Genomic DNA, 26,228 nt, shown 5'->3' on the forward strand with positions numbered 1-26,228 from the left:
AACCTTCCTGACATGCCATGATATTATTGAGTTGAATTAAAGTCATGGACAGTTATAGTAAGAGGATTACAATTTTTTCTAGTACATAATTTAGGATGAGAAGCAGGACTTATGGAAACAGTTGAAGATCTGGTTGATCTTTGAGAGTAGGTGGCTAAAGTTACACATGTCTCATCAGGACAGGAAAACTGATAAGTATCTTGACAGCTAGCATCAGGGTGATTTCTAGGACAGAGGTAAAAGTCAATATTTTGGAGTCTTTTTTTCTGCACTTTTGGAGCTTCTACACTTAGTTTGGCTCTTGGAGTGTCTGAATCTTGCTGAAAGGTCAACACTTCCTGCTCCTGGAACTGGCAGATTGTGTTGCTTTTCGTGGGTATGGGCTGGCTTTGGGAACAGTACAAATAAGTCAACTGCAAAGGAGACTTCCTTGGAGGTACTGGCCTTCTAAGTGGTGTTTGCAAACACACGTCGTGTTGTGAAAGAGGCGAGCAGAAAGGAGTAGGAAGGCACAGAGGATGTAACGGGCAAAAACAAATAAGTGAGGTAGATAAAAAGAATGAATCTAATGGCCTCACCTGACTTAGGTGCAGTTTTAAGGGGCCTGACTTAGGTCTGGGGACTTATGTTTTGAGCTGGGCTCTGTTGGCCTTTTTGATGCGGGAGTGATGAATGTAGGCAGGAATGCCGTCTACTTTCAGAGCAGTTGGAGTCGTGAGGATGACGGTGTGAGGTCTTTTCTAAGCAGGAGTGAGTCTTTCTTTCTGGAAATTTTTAACAAACACTAGGTCTCGTGGCTGGAACGAATGGCAGGACTTTGGTCAGGAATTGGATTGGGATGGGCTCCTCGAACAAGTGGCAGGATAATATCTTGTACCTGTTGGAGAGACTATAGGTACTGTAATAAATTATTTTGTGATATTTCTGCTAATTTGGCATCTCATAGCTTAGGCGAGATAGGGGGTGCCTTCTTATACATGATTTCAAAAGGTGAGAAACTAGCCTGGTAAGGGGTGCACCTTACTTTAAGTAGGGCTAAAGGAAGGAGACTTACTTAATTTACACTGTTTTTTTAAGATTAATTTTGTAAGAGTATTTTTTAGGGTGTGGTTCATGCGTTCTACTTGCCTGGAGCTCTGGGGTTGATAGGCACAATGGAGCTTCTATTGAATGTTTAAGGCCTTACTGACTGACTGAGCTATAGGCGAGGTGAAGGCTGCTGTATTATCAGACTTTATGGCAGCAGGCAGCCTATATTGAGGGATGATTTCATTGAGTAAAAATTTAACTGCTGTGTTGGTGGTTTCGTTTTCGGTAGCAAATGCCTTAGTCTATCTGGAGAAGGTGTCTACTAGTACTAGAAGGTATTTGTACTTAGCCTGGTGTGGTTTGACTTCTCTAAAGTCAATTTCTTACTTTTTTCTTGGCGAGTTTTTTCAGAGACAGTGGTCTGGGCTGTGTTTAGGACTTTGTTTGGCATTTACTTGGGCGCAGGTTGTGCACTGGAGAGCTGCTTAATCTGTTAGGCTTTGAAGACGGGGGATCTTAAAATGGCTCTGGAGGAGCTGAGGTAGCTTTGCTCTTCTTAAATGGGTGGTAGACTGTAGGTAACTGATTAACGTTTCTTTAAGAGTTCAGGGTATGAAGATTCTAAAGTCTGGAAGAATCTACTAACTTTCCTGATTTTTATTGGCTCTGAGATCCGAAGCCAGTTTTTTTTGTTGTTGTTGTTGAGTATACGGGATTGTCAGGCAGATCTGGCTGTGGAAAGGAGACTGTGGGCAGCAAGTTTAGAGGCGTGACTGAAAGTCGCGCTGAGACCTGAGCTGCTGAATCAGGTTTCTGGTTACTATGGGCCACGGCCATGTTTTCTTTTTGATGTCCTTTGCAGTGGATCACAGCTACCTGCTGAGGTGAGTAGCCTGCTTTCCTGGTAGATGGCTTTACGTACATGCACAGTAACAAAGGCATACTTGCTGTCAGTGTAAATGTTAATACGTTTATTCTTACTTTATCAGAGAGCCTGAGTGAGGGCGATCAATTCAGCCTTTTGTGCTGAGGTGTTCGCTGGTAAAGCTTGAGCTTACAACACATCTGTCTCCGTGGTAACAGCTGCACTGGCTTTTCATACTTCCTGCTTGAGGAAGCTGCTACTGTCTGTGAACACGGCGGCATCTGCCTTTTCTAGGGGCACAGCTTGAAGATCAGATCGGCCAGTTTTGATAGTTTCTAACAGTTCTTGACAGTCATGAGCAGGAATAGTGGAGTCTGAGTCAGGAAGTAGTGTAGCTGGATTGAAACACTGTGGGAGAGAAAGTCAAACGAGGCTGATTTAACAGTAAACTTTGATACCGCAAGATGCGAGCATTTGACATCTATTTGCCAGAAGCACTTCGTAGTAAGGTCTTTATGGCGTGAGGAGCTGTAAGGGTTAAATTTTGGCTTAGAGTTAACTTATCATCTTCTTGGGCCAGGCTTGCTGTAGCCGCTACGGCTCGCAGACAACTTGGCCGTCTAGAGGCCACAGGATCTAGCCTCTTAGACAAATAGGCCACTGGGCGTCTTTAGGGTCTTAGAGTCTGAGTAAACACGTTTTTAGCAACTCCTTGGCTTTTATGGAGATATTAGGGAGGGCTAAAGCAGGGGCTTCAGTTAATGCTGAATTAACGGGCTATTTCATTCTGTACTTCTTGGATAGCTGCCACTAAGATTTTTGTTTGTCTTTTGAATGCTTTATCAGCAGCCTTTTCAGCTGCCAGTGTTGCTTGTTTTTGTTTTTTAAACTTTTGATTGTCAAAAACTTTTTGGGCTATTTCTAAAAGCTGACTGATATTTATTCTAGCAAATCTTTTTAGTTTTTGGAGTTTCTTTTTAATACCCGGGGCTGCCTGAGCCACAAATGCTAAATTAAGAGCACGGCTATTTTCGGGAGCTGCCGGGTCAAAAGGGGTGTAAATCCGATAAGCCTCCTGGAGGCGCTCTAAAAACGTTCTTGGTGACTTATCGGGCCTTTGGACAACTTCGCTTGTCTTAGACAAGTTTATGGGTTTCTGAGAGGCTCTTTTAATACTTGCAAGGAGATACCGGTGAAAATCGTCTAAAGCTCCCTTTCTACTTCAGGAATTTAGGTCCTGGTTAGGCCGGGTAGAGGGAAAGACCTCCTCAAGGAGGTCTCTAGCTTCTTCTTCCGGTCCATTGGCTGATGTGAGGAAGTACTTTTTGGCTTCTTTTTGGATATGTTCTTTCTTTTCAGAGGTGAAAAGGGTTAAAAGGAGCTGTTGGCAATCATCTTAGGTGGGTGGGTGAGTCCGGAGTACAGACTCTGTCAGAGAGGTCAAAGCCTGGGGCTTTTCAGAGAAGGGAGGATTATGGGTTTTCGAATTACATAAGTCAGAAGTAGAAAAAGGAACACAAACTAAGAAGGGTGCTGAGCGCTCATCACCTGGAGGGACTTGTGCCTCTCTCAGTGGTAGGAGAGGGGCTACTTCTTCCTGCCACAGTCATGATTGAGAGGCAATGGGTGGCGAGCCTACAGGGGACGTCGTCGAGGAGACATGGGATAACTTTAAGGGAGAAGGTTGGTTGTAAGGCGGTGGGACTGGGTGAGGGAGACTCTCCTCTTCTTCAGAGGGAGGCAGTACAGGGGGAGCTGAACCGGCTGAGGGTCGAGGCGAAAACGCGGTCTGGCTTAGGAGGACCTTGGAGGTAGAATTATGAATGGCGCACGAACGGAGCCATGGAGAGTGGATCCTGACTAAACTTAGCTATTGATCAATGTAGGGAAACTCATCAGGGTGGCTAGGAGTTTCAGTAACAACCTGCCACACAGCTTGAACAATTGTGAGGTTCAATGACCCTTCAGGGGGCCACTTGACTTTAAACTCTGGCCATTTTATTTTGCAGAGTGTCTGGAGCTTGCCTTTTTTAAGGCGGGCTTTATAATCCTCTGAGAAACTGAGAGGAAAATTCTGCAGCATACATTGGAGAGGGCTTTAACTTTACAAGGCTGGGAGGAAGTGTTTTTTTTTTTTTGAAGGCAATTTAATAAGATTTGAGCATAGATATTAAACTTAGCATGGACAGAGAAACTTATTTCTTGGGGGACTGGAGTAGTGAAAGAACAGAATCAATATGACTAGAAAGAGCAGAAAAACTTACAACAGCTAATACTACTTGCTACATTGCTGTAGCTTTAAGATAGAGGGAGGAGGACTAGAGCCAGCCTGAGATCTTCTGGGTCAGTTTGATCTAGGCGTTCTTCTTCTTCTTCTAGATCTGCACTTTAAATACTTTTGGTGTCTTTATGACTTAAACGCAAATAGCTTAAACTTAGCTTTTTCTTTTAAGGGTTTAAGGAGTGAGAGCAGAGCCAAGTCCTGGGGACGGTAAACTTGCTGTCGCACCGTAAAACGAGATGTGCGGGATAGGGGGCAGGGACAAGCTGGAAAAGGACTACTCGGATCATTTTGAAGATGGGAGAGTAGCCACAGAGGAACAGAGTAAGAATCTCAACGAAGTAAAACAGTACAGGTGTACATTTCTTTACACAGTGTTCTATTTCAGGGCATAGGAAAAGTTACAGAATGACAAGAGAGGTGAGCAAGGAAATCTGCAGGGTGGCTGTTTTGAACTCACTACTGGTTTAGCTTAGAGGACGTCTAATCACTTGGACGTGGGGTATGACGATCTAAATACTTACAACTTTCATGGTGCTAGAAATCTTAATCAAGCAAATGTTTTTCACACTTGTTCTTGTAACAACACTTGACTTGCTTCTGGCAGAAAAGACAGGACTGTGGTGGCCAGCCTAAAAGACTGATGAGAAATTTAACCTCCTGTGACAAAAAATCAGCACTAAGGACTTTGAAGAAGTTTTTACTTAGACGTCTTGGGCAATACCAACGTCTTGACATGCAAAACTTTGACAACTACTAACAAGACAATAGACGCTGAACAGAACAATCAATATAAAACAAACAGTTGACTTTAGGGCATGTAAACAGTTATGACAGTTTTTCCTATTTTTTTTTTTTTTTTAAGACAGACAAGGGGAGGGTTTCCTGTGATGGGATCAGTCAGATGCCTGCCTGGCCGCTCCCCCTGAGGGCACTTGGGCTCCTCTTAGCATTGGCAGGCCGGTATAAACTTCCGGCTCAGATCAAGCTATGCCTGATGCTGCCTTAAGCCTCATGAGGTCGCCACGGAACCGCAGGTGAGGGACTACTTGAACTCCGTAGCTTTCGCCGTGGAGCTACAAACTGGAGGACAAGCGCAAACCCTTGTCCTCCCTCATTCATTCATTATTCACACAGAGTATATAACAGTTTTTTTTTTCTTTCTTGGAGATTCTTCAAGAAACTTGAACAAGAGAAAGATGAGAGATACAAAAAGAGAGAGAGAGTGACCGGTCTGCCAGAAACCAGGACTCAGTCCTCCAGCAGCCTGGGATGTGGACTGAGTCAAGGGAGGGCCCCTGTCAGGGCCACTTCCCTCCTAGAAAGAGACACAGAGGTGCCTAACAGAAAACCAGGGCTCTACTTTCTAATGTCCTAGAGAAACAGGCAGAGTCAAAAGAGGGACAACCTCATCAGGGCCGCTTCCCTCTTACTAGAACTGAAGTCAAATCTGACCTACCTGACCTCAGGGTCAGAAGTCGAGGACTCAGAGGTGGAATTTTTATGGGCACCCACAAGGTAGTCGATCCGCTCTCCTCTGGAAGATGGTCACCCTTCGAGGACCTGAAAATTTTTTTGTAGGGGGCACCTCCCCACAAGCCGGCCGTCCTTCTGGGGGAGCCCGGAGCGAGCCCGGCTCTCGCCTCGTGGCGTTTCTCGCTGGGGCCTCCAAATGTTGTACTTGAATGAGTTAGAGAAAATGCCACACTTTCACATGAATTAAGAGTCTGCTTATTTAGCTGGCGGCCAAGAAATAGCTAACTCTTAAAGTTCTCTTGGCCCCGAAGAAGGGGCTAGATTTTCTTTTATACTTCAGTTTAGAAAGGGGAAACGGGTCTAGTTAAAAGAATTTTACAGAAGTAAAGTAGGCAAAAAAGTTAAAAGGATAAATTGTTACAGGAAAGTAAACAGTTCTAGGTCTAAGGGCTTTAAGACTATTACAAAGTGATAGACGTGGGGCTTTAGGCATTATCAATCGGACAAATTCCTGGGAACTGCGGATATTGCTCGCCCCACAGTATCTTATCAGTTAATTGCATTCTTAGATGTGCTAAGAGTCAGCTTGCACAAGTTAAGTCCTTGAGGAAGGGGCTGCCAGTGAAAAAGCCAAGATAAAAGCTGCCCCCAGTGTTAGAGGTGGGGCCTGGTGGGAAGAGATTGGATCATGGGGGTGGATTTCTCATGAATGATTTAGCATCATCCTTTTGGTCCTGTCCTTGCAATAGTGAGTGAGTTCCGGCAAGATCGGGTTGTTTACGAGTGTGTAGCACCTCCCTCCTTACTCTCTTGCTTCCGCTTCACCTTCTGCCATCATTGTAAGTTTCCTGAGGCCTCCACAGAAGCTCAGCAGATGTCAGTGTCATGCTCCCTGTATAGCCTACAAAACTGTGAGCCAATTAAACCTCTTTTCTTTATGTATTACCCAGCCTCAGGTATTTCTTTATAGCATGAGAGAACAGCCAAATCCAGCAGCCATAGACAATATGTAGCAAATGTGCATGGCTGTGTTTCAATAAAACTTTATTGACAAACACATGTGCAAGCAGTTCAGATTTGGCCCATGGGCCATAGTGTCCCAACCTCTGCTCTGGAATATTCTCTTCAGCCTGGACGGACATCTCTAGGTTGTTGTTGTTGTTGTTTTCTTGAGACAAAGTCTCACTGTTGCCCAGGCTGGAGTGCAGTGGTGCAATCTTTGCTCGCCACAACCTCTGCCTCCTGGGTTTAAGCAATTCTCCTGCCTCAGCCTCCCAAGTAGCTGGGATTACAGGCACCTGCCACCACACCTGGCTAATTTTTGTATTTTTTAATAGAAATAGGGTTTCCCCATGTTGGCCAGGCTGGTCTCAAACTCCTGACATCAGGTGATCCACCCACCTCAGCCTCCCAAAATGCTGGGATTACAGGTGCCTGCCACCACACCTGGCTAATTTTTGTATTTTTAGTAGAGATGTGATTTCACTATGTTGCCCAGGCTGGTCTCGAACCCCTGATATCAAGTGATCCAGCTGCCTCTGCCTCCCAAAGTGCCGGGATTACACTTGTGAGCCACTGCAGCTGCCCTCTAGATTTTTTTTTTTTTTGACCATTGCTTATTTGGTTTGACTTTCATTTTCTTCCCCATTGTGGTAGTCATTTTCTGAATGCCTGTAATTTGTCCATCTCTCTCCTCTGTAGTCCCTAGAGTCAGATGAACTCCTCTGCAGGTGCAATGGTGTAACACTCTCTAGTGCTGAATTTTGAGCAGGAGAAAGAGAGCAAGAGTGACCAGTACCTTTGGAAACTCTGGCCTCCTGAGAATTTGGTGTCTTCTGTGCAAATGTTGCAAACCTGTTAACCCACAGGCCGGAGAGAGAGAGAAGCGAGAATCATGATCTGTTGAGCTTCAGTTTAATATTTGATGCACAGAGATCATGAGTTTTTTAATAAGAATTAGAGGGGGAAGAAATGGCCACAGAGAACAATTTTTATCTCCAGGTGAGGATTCAGGAGATAATTCTGTGAACAGAACTTCCTGAGAACCAAAATGGGGGAAATCGCTGGTATTAGAAGAGTGAAAAGGTCAGTAATTAAGGCTACGACTGTGCTCTTAGAGGCAAAAGAAGAAAATGAGACTGCCAGGCATGAATAATGAGAAATCTTTGATGGAATTAGCCATGCAGAACAGATACTAAATGCATCCTCATTCTTCTCATAGTCAAAAGTTTTTGCTTAAGCTGGATGGGAAAAAGAGAATCCCATTTCACTAAGTATAAAAGAGGGGATTTTAGAGAAGGTCTCAGAAGAAAGAGATGTGGGGGTTTGGTGAAACTCACCAGAGGCTGAACCCTCTCCAGCATAACACAGGGATTGGGAGGAGCGGGGCGGCATTAGGCCAGATGCATAGCCCAGTGCTGCTCTCTCTGGACTTCCTGCTCTCTCTGGACTTGTTTGCTAGCTGAGCTTATCCATTTACATAATTTTCAGTGCCATTTCTCAACTGATGAGTCCTGAACTTTTGTCTTGAGGCTAGACTTCTCCTTCAAACAGCAGTCTTAAACACTCAACTTCTTTCTTGTTTTTTCCACTTGTCAACTCATGAACACCTCAACCTTGTTACATCCAAAGCCAAACTCATGGCTTGGAGTGGTAGGTGATGGCTGTAATCCCAGTGCTATGGGAGGCTGAGGTGGGAGGATTACTTGAGGCCAGGAGTTTGAAGCCAGCCTGGAAAACACAGTGAGACTCCCTATCTACAAAAATAAAACAAAACAAAACAAAAAGCTAGGCATGGTGATGTGCATCTGTAGGATCTGTAGTCCTGCTACATGGCAGGCTGAGGCAGGAGGATCACTTGAGCCCAGGAGTTTGAGGCTGCAAAGAGCTATGATTGCACCAATGCACTCCAGCCTGGGTGACACAGCCAGAGACCCTGTCTTAAAAAAACCCAAAGCCAAGCTCTCTTTTTCCTCCTCCTTCTCCATGGGCTCTGTCCATGCCATCTCTGTTCTGTAAATGGCACCAACCCCTGCTGAGCTGCTCAAGGTGGTCATAACTCATGTGTTGTGCTAACTCTGCTTTTGCCCTCTTCTCCAGTCAGCAAGTCCTGTGATTCTAAACTTTATCCAACTTGTCCACTCTCTCTAGCTTCACTGTCATTGTCTTTGCCTAGGACACCACTATCTCAGCTGGGCTACAGCAGCAGCCTCCTAACTGGTCTTAACTGGTACTCTGCACCTGCTCTCCATGCTCAGCAATCCATTTCCTACCTGGCAGCTTCAGTGATCTTAAGGTGTCCATTGAGTCTCATCCCTGCCTTTCCTGCCCATGGTACATAGAATAAAATCGAGACCCCAAGTCTTCTGCCTGTTCCTGCCACCTCTCCAGCCCTCTCCTATCTCCTGCCCTTGGCCTACTCTGTTTCAGCCACTATGGCCTCCTTTTGTTTTCTTGGACTTTCAAACCTTTTTCCACAACAGGGCCTTTGCACTTGCTGCTTCAGCCTGGAATGATTTTCCTCTGCACCTCCCCAGATTAGACCATCCTTTAGGTCTCAGCTAAAATGGTGCTTCCACAGACAGCTCTTTCCTGACCCCTTTATAAAGTGGACTTCCCTGCTCTTCTCCACCTTAATCTCTTATCGTTTCTTGTTGTGGGAAGTCAGGGACCCCAAATGGAGAGGGACTGGCTGGAGCCATGGCAGAGGAACATAAATGGTGAAGATTTCATGGACATTTATCAGTTCCCAAATAATACTTTTATAATTTCTTATGCCTGTCTTTAATCTCTTAATTCTGTTATATTTATAAGCTAAGGAAGTACATCACCACAGGACAACTGTGATAATTGTGTTAACTGTACAAATTGATTGTAAAACATGTGTGTTTCAACAATATGAAATCAGTGCACCTTGAAAAAGAAGAGAATAACAGCAATTTTTAGGGAACAAAGGAAGACAACCATAAGGTCTGACTGCCTGCAGGGTTGGGCAAAAAGAGCCATATGTTTCCTCTTGCAGAGAGTCTATAAACAGATGTGCAGGTAGGAGAGAGATCACTAAATTCTTTTCCTAGCAAGGAATATTAATAGTAATACCCTGGGAAAGGAATGCATTCCTGGGGGAAGGTCTATAAATGGCCACTCTGGGAATGTCTGTCTTATGCGGTTAAGATAAGGACTGAGATACACCCTGGTCTCCTGCAGTACCCAAAGGCTTACTAGGGTGGAGAAAAACTCCGCCCTGATATATCTGTGGTCAGACTGGTTCTCTGCTCTTGAACCCTGTTTTCTGTTGTTTAAGATGTTTATCAAGACAATACATGCGTGAATGAACATAGACCCTTATCAGTGGTTCTGCTTTTGTCCTTTGCTTTGTGATCTTTGCTGGACACTTCTCAGTAGTTCTGATTTTGCCCTTTGTCCTGTTCCCTCAGAAGCATGTGATCTTTGTTAGACCCTTAGTAGTAGTTCTGCTTTTTACCCTTTGAAGCATGTGACCTTTGTACCTACTCTCTGTTCTTACACCCCCTCCCCTTTTGAAGCCCTTAATAAAAACTTGCTCATCTGAGGCTCAGGGGGCATCACGGTCCTACTGATGTGTAATGTCACCCCCAGCAGCCCAGCTGTAAAATTCCTCTCTTTGTAGTGTCTCTCTTTATTTCTCAGCTGCCTGACACTTATGGAAAATAGAAAGAATCTACATTGAAATATTAGGGGCAGGTTCCACCTATAGTTCTTTCATGGATTTACTTATTTTTTGTTTGTCCCCCTGTGTATCCTAGAAACTCCTGGAGGGCAGAGGCATGCCTGCCATCTTCATCATTGCATTACCACCACCCAACACTATCGGGGGACCTGCCCTGATAATCAGGTAGGTTCTTTTCTATTTTCCTAAGCGTCGACTGGCTTGAGAAATAAAAGGACAGAGTACAAAAGAGAGAAATTTTAAAGCTGGGTGTCCGGGGGAGACATCACACATTGGTAGGATCCATGATGCCCCACAAGCCACAAAAACCAGCAAGTTTTTATTAGGGAGTTTCAAAAGGGGAGGGAGTATATGAATAGGTGTGGGTGACAGACATCAAGTACTTAACAGGGTAATAGAATATCACGAGGCAAGTGGAGACAGGGCAAGATCACAGGACCACAGGACCGAAGTGAAATTAAAATTGCTAATGAAGTTTTGGCACCATTGTCATTGATAACATCTTATCAGGAGACAGGGTTTTGAGATCAACCTGTCTGACCAAAGTTTATTAGGTGGGAATTTTCTCTTCCTAATAAGCCTGGGAGTGCTATGGGAGACTGGAGTTTATTTCACCTCTGCAATCTCGACCATAAGAGACAGGTACGCTCCAGGGGGCCAGTTCAGAGACCTAACCCTAGGTGCGCATTCTCTTTCTCAGGGACGTTCCATGCTGAGAAAAGGAATTCAGCGATATTTCTCCCATTTGCTTTTGAAAGAAGAGAAATATGGTTCTGTTCTGCCCGGCTCACCAGTGGTCAGAGTTTAAGGTTATCTGTCTTATTCCCTGGAAAATTGCTGTTATCCTGTTCTTTTTTCAGGGTGCCCACATTTCATATTGCTCAAACACACATGCTGTACAATTTGTGTACTTAATGCAGTTATTACAGGTCCTGAGATGATATACATCCTTCTCGACTGACAGGATTAAGAGATTAAAGTAAAGACAGGCATAGGAAATCACAAGGGTATTGATTGGGGAAGTGATAAGTGTCCATGAAATCATCACAATTTATGTTTAGAGATTGCAGTAAAGACAGGCATAAGATATTACAAAGTATTAATTTGGGGAACTAATAAATGTCCATAAAATCTTCATAATCCATGTTCTTCTGTCATGGCTTCAGCTGGTCCCTCCGTTTGGGGTCCCATCTCTCCCTTTCTTTTTATATAAATGTGCCATGGTGATGAAGGCTTGTTCGTTCTCTCGATTTTGACACAGGATTATTTGACTGGTACGGCTCACTAAAAGCAAGCTGATTAAGCAGAGAAACATAATTCCAAAATTTACTACAGTGGAGCCCCCAATAGACTTAATCCAAGTTGTGGGGTTTAATCCATAAAGATTTTCTGCCACCTGATCTAACGCCTGAGCTCCAGGCACGATGGATAAGTGAGCTTGGGAGGATTCAAAAATTTGTTTTTTTAATTTAGTTGTGTCCAATGATAAATTATCTTTTCTACCTAGAAGGTGTCCTTCGACCATTTCCCATGAATGATCAGTCTTGTTATAGGAATACGGGGTGATGCAGAAATCCAAAGTAATCCAATCGCACTGCATTTGCATGCGATGTTCTAGACTCACTACCCGATCTCCAAGCCAAATAACAGACTGTCTTAAATCATCAATTTGATTTGCCAATTTTTGATCCATGCCTTGTTGAGAATTCCACATTTGAGTGGAATTGGCTTGCCAATCATTAACAAAATGAGCCATTTGAATAGACTGGTGTAATGCCATTCTGGCAGTGGTGGCCATTGCAGTGACTGTAATTAGGCCCATGATAACAGCGATTAAAGTGAAAACAAATCTCTTAGATCTTTTTAGAATTCGTTGTACCACTTCATTAATTAAATGTATTGAGGGGGAGGGTTCCCAAGGTCTAGGTAAAGTTATCAGAATCCAGATTCCTTCTCGAGCTCGAACCAACATTACACTTTTCCTGGAGTCAAAATGTGAGTTAATACAAGTGTATAGATGACAATTGACACATTGGACAGTTTGATTATTCATCCAAATTTTGATATTTCCTACCAATAGCATGTAAGGAGGCTTAACGCAACTCTGTATGGGAACAGTCAGTTTGGAGGTAAGTAAAGCAGAATGTCTGGGTCTATGTTGATACTGAGAGAGTGGGACTGTAGTGGGAACAACAGTCAAAATAGTTTTTCCTTCCCATACTCGCAGTCCAGACATGGCAATAGCCAATTTCCAAAGTTCTGGGTGTTCTGGGTTCAGAATAGGGAGTGTCATATGAGGCATGGGGTGGGTAATGCCTTTATCTTCTCATTTTAAGGGAAAGAATGAGCTGATCCTTGTATGCAAAGTAGAATGATGATTCTCTTTCTCCTGATAAGAAATAAAATAAGTAGCCTCCAGGCATTCCCTTCCACAGAGGAGCAATTGTTTTTTTAAATAGCCCTTTGGTGCCCAGTCTATTACTAAACCATATGAGTCATTTTTTAATATTACTGCATGTGAGTTAATACAATCTTCCCAAATTAAAACTTTTAGATGGGCCCTCAAAATGTTTAGGGCATGGTTTTCCTGCAGGTTTACATTGAAAGTATGCGGTACCTCCCATTACTCCTCCTTTCATTTGTTTTAAAGGAGAAAGGGAGAGGCCAGAGACCAAATGTCCCATTTTATCTGTAGCTGATGTTTCTGAAAGATAAGCAGCCCAGAACTGAGTTTCTAGATGGATGCAACCAGGTGCATGTCCGAGGCACAGAGGGGGGTATTTATAACCCATGGTAACATTAAATGCAGTGCCTTCTTCTCCTGGTTGAGCAGGGCAAGGGTCGTCTATGGCTCCAGGCATCCACACACTATCGTTAGTGTAGATTTCTGCGGGAGCATCTATCCAGGTGAGAGGACGAATAAGTGGAGGAAAAGGCACATAAGCCCAATAAGAATAATTATGTGTAGCAGGTAAATCAGTGTGAGAGGAAACTGGTGAGACAGAAAGTATAAGGAGGAGAATCATTAAATAAAACCTAGTGTAAGCGAGATGGAGTGCTGAAGGAGAAAGAGAAGAACAGAGGGATGTTATATTCAGGCTAATAGAAATGGTGAGATATTTAGGTTTGTAAGGAGAAAAAGAAAGGTAATCAGGAGAAGTGTGATTAGTTAGATGGGTCTCCACTGCCATCAGGGAGGATTGACCTACACCCATTGTGATTTGGTGTGCCTGTTTCTGAGGAGTCGGCACAGATCTCACCACATCTGAAGGCAGTCTCTGACACAGACGTCTCTCTCTTCACTGTGGTTTTTTCAGTATTCACAAGAAGCTTGAGTCTTCTGGTGGATACCCAGACAGGGGATTGATGATCTCCTGGTGAAATACAAGCATATCCTCTTCCCCACGTTAAGTAGAATAAGAGACAATATTTAAAGGTTTGGGGAAATCCTGTAAGGCAGTAATCACAGCAATTAACTCCGCCTTTTGAACAGAAGTATAAGAGGTAGAAATAAGTTTGTCTGCAGGACCTGTATAGCCAGCATTGCCATTACTAGAGCCATCAGTGAATACTGTAACGGCCTCAGGAATGGGTTGATTTTTGGGTAATCGAGGAACCACCCAAGACGTTATTTTTATAAAATCAAACAATTTGTTTTTATGGATAATGATTGTCAATAACACCAATAAAATCAGCCAAGTGAATTTGCCACAGTACAGAATGTTGAAAGGCAGCTTGAACTTCGAGCTGATTTAAAGGAACTACAATTACATTTGGATCAAATCCAGAAATTTGAAGTATTCTGCACCGAACCTGTCCAATTAATATGGCTATTTGGTCTAGATAAAATTTTTGACACAGAATGAGGAAGAAAACACCACTCCACTAAATCATCATGTTGAACTATTAGTCCAGTAGGGGAGTGTAATGAAGCAAAAACCAGAAGCTGAAGAGGCTGAAATGGCTGTACTCTAGATAACTGGGCAGTCTGGATTGTTTCCTCTACAAATTCCAGATCCAGTAAAGCCTGAGGGGTCAAAGTCCTAGGGCTGCGGAGATCAGAATCTCCCCGCAGCATAGAGAACAAGTTAGACAGGGCATAGGTCGGAATGTTTAAAGTAGGTCTTAAATAATTAATGTTACCCAAAAGTTTTTGGAAGTCATTTAAAGTTTTTAAAGAATCTCTCCTAATTTGAACTTTTTGAGGTTGAATATATTGTTTATCGACCACCATTCCTAAATATTGAACAGGAGTGGTCTGTTGAATTTTATCCTGAGCAATGTGTAATCCAGCCTCTGTAACACAGCGGCTCAAAATTTGGTAACAGTCAATTAATTTTTTATCAGTGGGGGCAGAAATTAAAGTATCATCAATATAATGAAGAATATAGGCCTCGGGAAATCGGGCTCAAACTGGTGAAAGCACTTGTCCAACATAAAGCTGGCAGATTGTAGGGCTATTTAGCATTCCCTGAGGAAGTACTTTCCATTGATAATGAGCTACAGGCTCCTGATTATTGATAGATGGTACAGTAAAAGCAAAATTTTCACAATCCGATTTATGTAAAGCGATATATATATAAAAAAACTATTTAAGATCATATGAGAGGCCAATCTTTAGGTATTAAAGCAGGGGCAGGCATGCCGGGTTGGACGGCCCCCATAGGTTTAATTACAGCATTAATGGCCCTTAAATCGGTTACCATCCACCATGTGCCTGATTTCTTTTTTACTAGAAACATAGGAGAATTCCAAGGGGAAAGAGAAGGTTCCACATTTCCAAGTTGTAACTGCTCAGAAACCAATTGATTTAAAGCCTCCAGTTTTTCTTTAGAAAGCGGCCACTGCTGAATCCCAGGGCCAAGTGTCTTATCTCCTTTGTTTAAAAGGATATTAGGTAGTAAAAGCAATTGAGCTTGTTTAACAGTAGTAAAAGAAACAAGAGCTTGGGCTGGGGAGTGTAATTTATCCCAAGCTCTCATACACACTTTTGTTACTTGTTCTGTGGTAAGAGTATCAAAGTTTAATTGGGCATAAGCATCAGAGAAACTATCGGAGCCTGTGAGCTGAGCCTGAGTAATTAGAATGCCATTACTCCGATTTAGCTGAGCCTGTAAACAGGCCTCCTGTGACCACCAGGCTGAGGTGGACTTAGAACAGCTTTTTGCCAAAAGATCACAGTCTAAAGGAAGCAAAACGACCTCAGTATAAAAAGTTTGCAATACCATTTGAACATAAGGAAAAGTAGGACCATACTGAGTACAAGCATCCTTAAATTGTTTTTAAAAACGTAAGACTGAGCGGCGCATATCGACGCAGACTGGTTGAGGAACTGGAACGACAGGAGGGTGAGGGGCTGTAGTGGATGGGGGAGGGCCTGGAGAATGATAGGTAAATTGTAGTTTGGTCCCAGAGCCATTAGTTGATGCTGGAGGTTTGAAGAGAGAAGAATTAGCATATTTATGGTACCGGGCTTTGTGAGTCACAGCCGCAGAAGTTTGAAGTACCGGCTTTTCCTGAGAAGAAGTAAGAAATGTAGGGGGTAACTTTAAGCCAAAGTTACCAGAGTTAGAAATCGAATTTTCAGAATCGTTAGGTAGGGGAGGAGTAGCTGAAGGGAGAGTCTGAACGAAGGCCATGTGGGAGAGGAAGGTTGAGAAAAAGGCAGAGAAACTGAGGAAAAGGCAGAAAACTGCGGCAACTGCAGGGGGTCACGAGATTGGCAAGCCACTAAGATGGCACGCACCAAGCACCCCAAACAGTGATGGGAACATAATACCCTGCCGAGACCAGTTTTCGGAATGCTTTACGAACACAATCACACAATTTTATATACACGGTTCCTTTTTCAGGAAACCAAGAACAGTATTTTTCTACTGCCCTGAATAGAGTGATCATATTTTTCATGGTTACCTGTTTTAACAGGAGTTTGTTAGATTACACATGACCCATAGTTAAACCAGACCTTACACAGATTACTCACCACTCGTCGGGGAGTTGAACACGCTTATCTGTGCGCCAAGCCGATTGACGTTTCACCGCACCTACCAAAGGGAATCCGGTTCCCTCATGCACTTAGGAAAAAAGACCACGTGGGCGCCAGATATCGGGGGACCTGCCCCGATAATCACGTAGGTTCTTTTCTATTTTCCTAAGCGTCATCTGGCTTGAGAAATAAAAGGACAGAGTACAAAAGAGAGAAATTTTAAAGCTGGGCGTCCGGGGGAGACATCACACATTGGTAGGATCCGTGATGCCCCACGAGCCACAAAAACCAGCAAGTTTTTATTAGGGAGTTTCAAAAGAGGAGGGAGTATATGAATAGGTGTGGGTGACAGACATCAAGTACTTAACAGGATAATAGAATATCACAAGGCAAGTGGAGACAGGGCGAGACCACAGGACATTTAGCCCCCCAGCTCTCTTATCTCAAAGCTTGTCTCCTGAAGGCCACAGCTTCTGTCAACTGGCCCTTTCCACACCTCCTTTTCTTCAGATTCCAGGAACTGCTCCCTATCCAGCTACTCTATCACAGTGCTACTTGCTTTCTCACTCTAGGATCTGTTAAAACAAAAAGTGAGTCTGGGTGCATGGTTCACGCCTGTAATTCCAGCACTTTGGGAGGCCAAGGCAAGAGGGTGGCTTGAGGCTAGGAGTTCAAGACCAGCCTGCTCAACATAGTGAGATCCCCCCACTGCCATCTCTGGTCTCACACACATACACATGTGCACAAATTAAATTTTATCTAAAAATTTAAAAATTGTTTTAAAATTGAAATATTTACATGGATTATGTATATATTCATTTTGTAAAACTATAGATCTCATGGAAATGGGAACTCTTTACTCTTCCAGCAAAACATTTATTTAGCCACAAATAAAAGAAGACCAGTGATTTAGGCTGTACACACAAAAAAGACATAAGAAAATACTGCTAAGGCTGGGGCAGGGGTGGGGGAAAGAGATCTAAAAAATTAAAATTTTACTGGGAAGGACCACTAATTAGAATCAGAATAATTACTGTTTTAAAGCATTTAAGAATAGAGCACAACGAACCCAGGGAAGAACTAGATATGATTCAGGGTCGAGCTCACAGAGCAGATGGTACCTCAGCTGAGACTGATAGAATAATATTAATAAGGGCATTCACTGCCATTTATTACCTCCTAACTGCAATGCATTTTGTATAGGTTATTTGTACTCTTCACATCAACCATGGAAAATTATAATTATTCTTATATTTGACGTTAAGGAAGTGGTAAGTGGTGTAAGAAGATAAATTAACATGCCAACACCAAACAGCTCAAGTTCGATAACTCAGGAGTGCCCGTGTCTCCCCAAGAGGTTGCTTAGCAGGCAGACCAGGTAGAGAGAGCCCTTCCAAGAAGTGGCAGTGAGACGTGAAACGTCTCAGTGTGTCTCTAAGAACAACAGAAACCAGTACGTAGACCAAGTGGAAAAAGCCAAGGAAGAGGCAGGAATTTCCTCTTAAGATAGCAAGAAGAATAAACAGAGCAGGACTGAGGGAAGCCATGGGAAATGGGCAAAATACCATGCATTAAGCGAGAAAAAACAACTTTTACTTTAGAATAGGAAAGCGGGAAGGAATGGTGGTAGTCTAGGTAAGCCTAGAAGAGTAAAGGGCAGCAGAGAAAAAATAAACAAGATGTACTAGGGTTCTCCAGAGGGACAGAATCAATCAGATACATGTATATGTAAAAGGGAGTTTATTAGAGAGAATCGGCTCACAGGATTACAAGGCAAAGTCCCACTGTAGGCTGTCTGCAAGCTGGGGAAAGAGAGAAGCTGGTAGTGGCTCAGTCCAAGTCCAAAAGCCTCAAAACCAGGGAAGCCCGCAGTGCAAACTAAAGTCTCAGGCTGAGGGCCTGAGAGCCTCGGGGAAGCTGCTGGTGCAAGTCCCAGAGTCCAAAGGCAGAAGAACCTGGAGTCTGATGTCCAAGTGAAGGGGTGGGTTGCCCCTCCACACCTGTGGGTGTTTCGTTAGGTGAAATGAGAGACCTGGAAAAGAAAGAGACACAGAGACAAAGTATAGAGAAAGAAAAAGGGAGCCCAGGGGAACGGCATTCAGCATACAGAGGATCCCAATGGCCCCTGAGTTCCCTTAGTATTTATTGATCATTATTGGGTGTTTCTCAGAGACGGGGATGTGGCAGGGTCATAGGATAATAGTGGAGAGAAGGACAGCAGGTAAACACGTGAACAAAGGTCTCTGCATCATAAACAAGGTAAAGAATTAAGTGCTGTGCTTCAGAGATATATATGCATAAACATCTCAATGCCTTAAAGAGCAGTATTGCTGCCCGCATGTCCCATCTCCAGCCCTAAGGCGGTTTTCCCCTATCTCAGTAGATGGAATATACAATCGGGTTTTACACCGAGACATTCCATTGCCCAGGGACGGGCAGGAGACAGATGCCTTCCTCTTGTCTGAACTGCAAAGAGGCGTTCCTTCCTCTTACTAATCCTCCTCAGCACTGACCCTTTATGGGTGTCGGGCTAGGGGATGGTCAGGTCTTTCCCTTCCCACGAGGCCATATTTCAGACTATCACATGGGGAGAAACCTTGGACAATACCTGGCTTTCCTAGGCAGAGGTCCCTGTGGCCTTCCGCAGTGTTTTGTGTCCCTGGGTACTTGAGATTAGGGAGTGGTGATGACTCTTAACAAGCATGCTGCCTTCAAGCATTTGTTTAACAAAGAACATCCTGCATAACCCTAAATCCATTTAACCCTGAGTTGTTGACACAGCACAAGTCTCAGGGAGCACAGGTTTGGGGGTAGGGTTACAGATTAAAATGGAGTCTCTTATGTCTACTTTGTATACAGACACATTAACAATCTGATCTCTCTTTCTTTTTCCCACATCCAAGATCAGGAGGAACGGAAGCAAGCTTCCTGCACGGGAAGAAGAAAAAAAGGCTTCTGGCAGAAGCCTCCCCTAGCAAGCTTATCCCACCTTCCTCGGCCTGCTTTGTTCTAGCTCCTCTGGCAGCTGATTGACTGGTGCCCACCCACCTTGAGGGTGGGTCTTCCTTCCCAGTCCACCAACTCAAATGTCAGTCTCCTCTGGCAACACCCTCACAAACACACTCAGGAACAATATTCTAGGCAGCTGTCAATCCAATCAAGTTGACACCTAATTTTAACCAACATACAAGATTTATAAGCTAAGTATGTCAATGGTGATAAATAAGTGTTGTGGAGAAAAACAGAGCAGAGAGGAGAAAAGGAATGCAGAGAAGGGTTTACAAGTTTTAGAAGAATTCATACTTATAGGCCCCTGTTTTCCATAAAAAACAGGAGGCTCATCTTCTGCAGGTACTGAAGGGCTTGGGATGTTGTGAGAGTGAACTTGAAAATAACAGACAAATATCAGAGTTAATGAGGGGAAAAAGAAAAGATGAGTGGGCATCATGTGGTCCAGCAAAGGAGGAAAACCCAAGCATGAATGTGGACTGGCACCATCAGAGAGGGCACAGCCTCCAATAACATGGGGCAGTCTGAGAGCCAGAGTCAAGATGGCGGGGGAGTGGATCCAGGTTCTGTGTTTGGCACAGTGTGTATGGAAGAAGGATAAGAGGGCTCGGGAGGACAGGTACAGTGAGTGTGCCTCCACAGGGATGCACTTTTGGTATGTTCTATTATTGCTGAAAAATATGCAGTGCCCCTCCCTGGGGGAGGATTATGCTATATCTAGCCCATTGATATCAGCGTAGCCAGGTGACTTGCTATTGCCAGTGAAATGTGAGTAGAAGTGACAGGTGTTACTTGTGAGCAGAAATTTTAAGAACCATGATGTAGCTCAACACCAACTTTTTTTCCTCTGCCAGTATTCCAGGTAGGAGCGACTCCCCCAACCAAGGGCCCAGAATGAAAATTACGTAGAGAAGGGTCACAGCCTACCCAAGATCAATATGTAGCTGGAGTGAGCAAACAAACTTTTCTGGTTGTAAGTGTCTGAGACTTGGGAGTCATTTGTAACTGCAGCATAACCCAATCTAAACTGGTTAATTAGAGCTTGAATATTTTAAGTTGAAAGGGAAATTAGTAAAGCCATAAGTGACCTAATTTGTTGAGAGCAGTAACAGGAGCTGATGATTAGAGGCTTGGTTGCAGCCTATGGGAGAGAAGTATGGGAATGAAAGAGACAGATGAACTGGACATTTTCATGGGTAAGGAATGTATAATTTTACAGTGTTAAATAAAATGATGAGTGTAAGATTATCTAGCCTAGGTCCCTGAACACAATGTGTGTTAAATAAACAAAAGCTTTCTTCAAACAGAATTCTCCTAAGCATTTCCAGGTTGTTCCCTGTCCAGACATAGATACACCCTGTGCAGTCGTAGATACTGTTGAAAGATTCAGAAATAGGAATCAGGAGCCCTGGAGTAACAGGCCCCCAGAAAATCAGAGTGGAATTGTTAGTCCAGAAGCTTGACAAACATCCACCTTCATTGTCTTCCAACTGTATCTCTGACTTCCCTCTCCCTAGTTCATTACATCCCAGTCATATTGATATCGTTGCTGTTCTTGAACACACTAAGGAGAGGCGAATAGGGTTTTTAGCTGCTGAAAGTTAGACTTGTGGCTAGAGACCAGACTAACTCCTTTTCCTTCATGTGGAGGTTATGATTAGGATTGTCAGAGGACAGTTAGGGTTTAATTTTTTCATTAAACTAATAATATGTTTTGAGTATCTATTGCGTTATGGGGCATGGAGCTTATTACATTCATGGTGCAGAGGAAGAGGGGGCGTTAACAAGGCACATAAATTACATATATAAATGAAGGTAAGTGCTATAGAGAAAAATAGAGTAGAGAAGAAAATACCATAATGGGGCCCGGGCATTTCGTTATGTAATATCATCCTATATAGTCTGCTATAGTCCAAATAGTCTGCTATCATTTGGTTTTCTCATTGGATAAAATGTTGTGAACATCTCTCTGGGATGAAACAAAAACATTCTGTATTGCTGTAGTGAAAGGTCCTCAGAAGGGAATCATTTTGTCATTCGTGAGGCTTGTTAGATATGACCAACCCATCCACCGCATCTCAGTCATAACTACTCTAAACAACACCCACCAAAGGGGGAAAGGGCTTGCTGGAATCCAGCCATCAGTACATCCTTGCAGCAGCTGAAGACTCATTTCACTTTTACCCTAATTTGGCCATCATGACAGCACCCAGCCCAATATTCCAAAGCTAGGTACTTAACACCATAATGGGGACCACTGTTTCCTAGGAGGTACCGAAGGGTTTTGGAGGCTGCAGATACAAATGATGCTTACTGCTATATCTGCAGTGTGGAAAGCTGAGAGCAAAAGTGATTAGATACCAAGGCTGCCTCTGTGGTCTGGATGCTTTCTTTAAGAAACTGGCACCAAGTGTAGGCTATATGCAGACTGTCCAGATCAATTGTGGCAGACCTTGAAATAACAATCATAGCTACTGTTTATTGAGAGCATTTTGGGTCACCTTTTCAAAGTGATTTATTTTTGTCCACTGTTAAGTAACTGGCTTAGAAGCTGAACTCACAGGGTATGGCAGGGTCAGCCCCACCCTCAGAAAATCCTTCAGACCAAGCATGTCTCAGCCATCAGGCCCCAGCATAGACAGAAAAACACATCTCCCCATGGCATCTGGCTGTGATCTAGAACATCTGGTGACAGGACAAAGGTGAGGAAGACTGACAGGAAATTATCAGAGCAAGCAAATAACAGTCTGAAATTCGGGTTTCTCTATAAGGCTACCTCTGTCCTTTTCTATCTCTGAGCATAGTATGTAAAGGAGTTGGTGTAGGAGTGGAATGGTGGCCCCTCAAAATATATACACATGTCCCAGAAACTGTGAATGTGACTTTACTTGGAAAAAAGCATTTTTGCAGATGTAATTAAGTGGAGGACTTCAGGATGAGACCACCCTGGATTATCCAGGTGGGCCTTAAATCCAAGGACAAGCGTTCTTTTTTTTTTTAATTATTATACTTTACGGTTTAGGGTACATGTGCACGACATGCAGGTTAGTTACATATGTATACATGTGCCATGTTGGTGTGCTGCACCCACTAACTCGTCATTTAACATTAGGTATATCTGTGAATGCTATCCCTCCCCTCTCCCCCCACCCCACAACAGGCCCCGGTGTGTAATGTTCCCCTTCCTGTGTCCATGTGTTCTCATTGTTCAATTCCCACCTGTGAGTGAGAACAGGCAGTGTTTGGTTTTTTGTCCTTGTGATAGTTTGCTGAGAATGATGGTTTCCAGCTTCATCCATGTCCCTACAAAGGACATGAACTCATCATTTTTTATGGCTGCATAGTATTCCATGGTGTATATGTGCAACATTTTCTTAATCCAGTCCATCATTGTTGGACATTTAGGTTGGTTCCAAGTCTTTGCTATTGTGAATAGTGCAGCTATAAACATACGTGTGCATGTGTCTTTATAGCAGCATGATTTATAATCCTTTGGGTCTATACCCAGTAATGGGATAGCTGGGTCAAATGGTATTTCTAGTTCTAGATCCCTGAGGGATCGCCACACTGACTTCCACAATGGTTGAACTAGTTTAGAGTCCCACCAACAGTGTAAAAGTGTTCCTATTTCTCCACATCCTCTCCAGCACCTGTTGTTTCCTGACGTTTTAATGATTGCCATTCTAACTGGTGTGAGATGTATCTCAGTGTGGTTTTGATTTGCATTTCTCTGATGGCCAGTGACGATGAGCATTTTTTCATGAGTCTTTTGGCTGCATAAATGTCTTCTTTTGAGAAGTGTTTGTTCATATCCTTTGCCCAATTTTTGATGGGGTTGTTTGTTTTTTTTCTTGTGAATTTGTTTGAGTTCATTGTAGATTCTGGATATTAGCCCTTTGTCAGATGAGTAGATTGCAAAAATTTTCTCCCATTCTGTAGGTTGCCTTTTCACTCTGATGGTAGTTTCTTTTGCTGTGCAGAAGCTCTTTAGTTTAATTAGATCCCATTTGTCAATTTTGGCTTTTGTTGCCATTGCTTTTGGTGTTTTAGACATGAAGTCCTTGCCCATGCCTATGTCCTGAATGATATTGCCTAGCTTTTCTTCTAGGGCTTTTATGGTTTCAGGTCTAACATTTAAGTCTTTAATCCATCTTGAATTAATTTTTGTATAAGGTGTAAGGAAGGGATCCAGTTTCAGCTTTCTACATATGGCTAGCCAGTTTTCCCAGCACCATTTGTTAAATAGGGAATCCTTTCCCCATTTCTTGTTTTTGTCAGGTTTGTCAAAGATCAGATGGTTGTAGATATGCGGCATTATTTCTGAGGGCTCTGTTCTGTTCCATTGGTCTATATCTCTGTTTTGGTAAAAGTACCGTGCTGTTTTGTTTACTGTAGCCTTGTAGTATAGTTTGAAGTCAGGTAGCATGAAGCCTCCAGCTTTGTTCTTTTGGCTTAGGATTGTCTTGGCAATGCAGGCTCTTTTGGTTCCATATGAACTTTAAGGTAGCTTTTTCCAATTCTGTGAAGAAAGTCATTGGCAGTTTGATGGGGATGGCTTTGAATCTATAAATTACCTTGGGCAGTATGGCCATTTTCACGATATTGATTCTTCATACCCATGACCATGGAATGTTCTTCTATTTGTTTGTGTCCTCTTTTATTTCATTGAGCAGTGGTTTGTAGTTCTCCTTGAAGAGGTCTTTCACATCCCTTGTAAGTTGGATTCCCAGGTATTTTATTCTCTTTGAAGCAATTGTGAATGAGAGTTCACTCATGATTTGGCTCTCTGTTTGTCTGTTATTGGTGTATAAGAATGCTTGTGATTTTTGCACACTGATTTTGTATCCTGAGACTTTGCTGAAGTTGCTTATCAGCTTAAGCTGAAGTTGCTTAAGCTTATCAGCTTAAGGAGATTTTGGGCTGAGACAATGGGGTTTTCTAGATATTCAATCATGTCATCTGCAAACAGGGACAATTTGACTTCCTCTTTTCCTAATTGAATACCCTTTATTTCCTTCTCCTGCCTGATTGCCCTGGCCAGAACTTCCAACACTGTGTTGAATAGGAGTGGTAAGAGAGGGCATCCCTGTCTTGTGCCAGTTTTCAAAGGGAATGCTTCCAGTTTTTGCCCATTCAGTATGATATTGGCTGTGGGTTTGTCATAGATAGCTCTTATTATTTTGAGATACGTCCCATCAATACCTAATTTATTGAGAGTTTTTAGCTTGAAGTGCTGTTGAATTTTGTCAAAGGCCTTTTCTGCGTCTATTGAGATAATCATATGGTTTTCGTCATTGGTTCTGTTTATACTCTGGATTACATTTATTGATTTGCATATGTTGAACCAGCCTTGCAACCCAGGGATGAAGCCCACTTGATCATGGTAGATAAGCTTTTTGATGTGCTGCTGGATTCAGTTTGCCAGTATTTAATTGAGGATTTTTGCATCAATATTCATCAGGAATATTGGTCTAACATTCTCTTTTTTTTGTTGTGTCTCTGCCAGGCTTTGGTATCAGGATGATGCTGGCCTCATAAAATGAATTAGGGAGGATTCCTTCTTTTGCTATTGATTGGAATAGTTTCAGAAGGAATGGTACCAGTTCCTCATTGTACCTCTGGTACAATTCGGCTGTGAATCCATCTGGTCCTGGACTCTTTTTGGTTGGTAAGCTATTAATTATTGCCTCAATTTCAGAGCCTGTTATTGGTCTATTCAGGGATTCAACTTCTTCCTGGTTTAGTCTTGGGAGGGTGTATGTGTCCAGGAATTTATCCATTTCTTCTAGATTTTCCAGTTTATTGGCATAAAGGTGTTTACAGTATTCTCTGATGGTAGTTTGTATTTCTGTAGGATCAGTGGTGATATCCCCTTTATCATTTTTTATTGTGTCTATTTGATTATTCTCTCTTTTCTTCTTTATTAGTCTTGCTAGCGGTCTATCAATTTTGTTGATCTTTTCAAAAAACCCGCTGCTGGATTCATTGATTTTCTGAAGGGTTTTTTTGTCTCTTTTTCCTTCAGTTCTGCTCTGATCTTAGTTATTTCTTGCCTTCTGCTAGCTTTTGAATGTGTTTGCTCTTGCTTCTCTAGTTCTTTTAATTGTGATGTTAGGGTGTCAATTTTAGATCTTTCCTGCTTTCTCTTGTGGGCATTTAGTGCTATAAATTTTCCCGTACACACTGCTTTGAATGTGTCCCAGAGGTTCTGGTATGTTGTGTCTTTGTTCTCATTGGTTTCAAAGAACATCTTTATTTCTGCCTTCATTTTGTTATGCACCCAGTAGTTATTCATGAGCAGGTTGTTCAGTTTCCATGTAGTTGAGTGGTTTTGAGTGAGTTTCTTAATCCTGAGTTCTAGTTTGATTGCACTGTGGTCTGAGATGCAGTTTGTTATAATTTCTATTCTTTTACATTTGCTGAGGAGTGCTTTACTTCCAACTATGTGGTCAATTTTGGAATAAGTGTGGTGTGGTGCTGAGAAGAATGTATATTCTGTTGATTTGGGGTGGAGAGTTCTGTAGATCTCTAGTAGGTTCACTTGGTGCAGAGCTGAGTTCCATTCCTGGATATCCTTTTTAACTTTCTCTCTTGTTGATCTGTCTAATGTTGACAGTGGGGTGTTAAAGTCTCCCATTATTATTGTGTGGGAGTCTAAGTCTCTTTGTAGGTCTCTAAGGACTTGCTTTATGAATCTGGGTGCTCCTGTATTGGGTGCATATATATTTAGGATAGTTAGCTCTTCTTGTTGAATTAATCCATTTACCATTACGTAATGGCCTTCTTTGTCTCTTCTGATCTTTGTTGGTTTGAAGTCTGTTTTATCAGAGACTAGGATTGCAATCCCGCCTTTTTTTTTTTTTTTTCCATTTGC

The 26,228-nt window shown here is 42.8% G+C and overlaps 1 long non-coding RNA gene across 4 annotated transcripts in view; it reads left to right on the forward strand.

Moving 5' to 3' along the window:
• The first annotated feature begins 1,278 nt into the window (after positions 1-1,278).
• Positions 1,279-26,228, forward strand: part of LOC109027663 (uncharacterized) — a 129,548-nt gene continuing 104,598 nt past the window's right edge. For 3 of the 4 annotated variants that reach the window (XR_008667127.2, XR_008667126.2, XR_008667128.2), the window contains exons 1-2: positions 1,279-1,913; positions 10,436-10,524. This is a non-coding gene — a long non-coding RNA (uncharacterized lncRNA). The remainder of the gene's footprint in view (positions 1,914-10,435; positions 10,525-26,228) is intronic. The other variant, XR_008667125.2, reaches the window with a different exon arrangement.

The sequence above is a fragment of the Gorilla gorilla genome, chromosome 6, assembly GCF_029281585.2.
Source record: "Gorilla gorilla gorilla isolate KB3781 chromosome 6, NHGRI_mGorGor1-v2.1_pri, whole genome shotgun sequence".
Taxonomy (NCBI): Eukaryota; Metazoa; Chordata; class Mammalia; order Primates; family Hominidae; genus Gorilla; species Gorilla gorilla.